Genomic DNA, 616 nt, shown 5'->3' with positions numbered 1-616 from the left:
AATATTCCTAATTTTGTGGGGAGGTGGGGCACTAATCACATACCCCCAGGCACCACCCTAGTTTTCCTGAAAACAGGCTTTTAAGTACCATTTGGGGTCAGAGGTTCTAGGTCGGGCGTGTTTCTCCACTGTTCCTCAGACAGAAATAATAGTCTCTCAGAATGCAGAAGGAACAGAAAAAAAAAAATGGGATGAAGTGCCTCCTTCATAGCAACTGATTGATATAAATCAAAACCATGAAAGATAACAGTTGAAATAACCGCCTATACTTTTCATCCCAATCGCTTCTCGGCCTTTTGGCTAAGATCAAGTGTAGTATCTGTTCTTATCAGTTTAATATACTTTTCATCCCAAAGCCACTAAGTGAAACCTTTCTTCAACATTCACCTCTGTTTAGCCCAGGCCTTACTTCAAATTAGCTTTTCATAATAACGAAGGACAGAAAAGGAAGGAAGGAAGAAAGGAAGGAAGGAAGGAAGGAAGGAAGGAAGGAAGGAAGGAAGGAAGGATCAATCCTAGATCTCATTCAGGCTGGAAAAAGCAGATCTTTTCTTCTTGATATTTTTCTCCACACACAGAGCTCCTCAAAATTACAAAGCTTTTGGGAGGGAGGGAT

At 40.9% G+C, this 616-nt stretch overlaps 1 pseudogene; it reads left to right on the top strand.

Moving 5' to 3' along the window:
• Positions 1–280: 280 nt before the first annotated feature.
• Positions 281–392, top strand: LOC125753296 (U2 spliceosomal RNA; annotated as a pseudogene).
• Positions 393–616: the final 224 nt, after the last annotated feature.

Source organism: Canis lupus, chromosome 21 (genome assembly GCF_003254725.2).
Source record: "Canis lupus dingo isolate Sandy chromosome 21, ASM325472v2, whole genome shotgun sequence".
In the NCBI taxonomy this organism is placed as follows: Eukaryota; Metazoa; Chordata; class Mammalia; order Carnivora; family Canidae; genus Canis; species Canis lupus.
The sequence above is the reverse complement of the archived record's forward strand: the minus strand, read 5'-3'. Positions and strand labels throughout refer to the sequence as shown.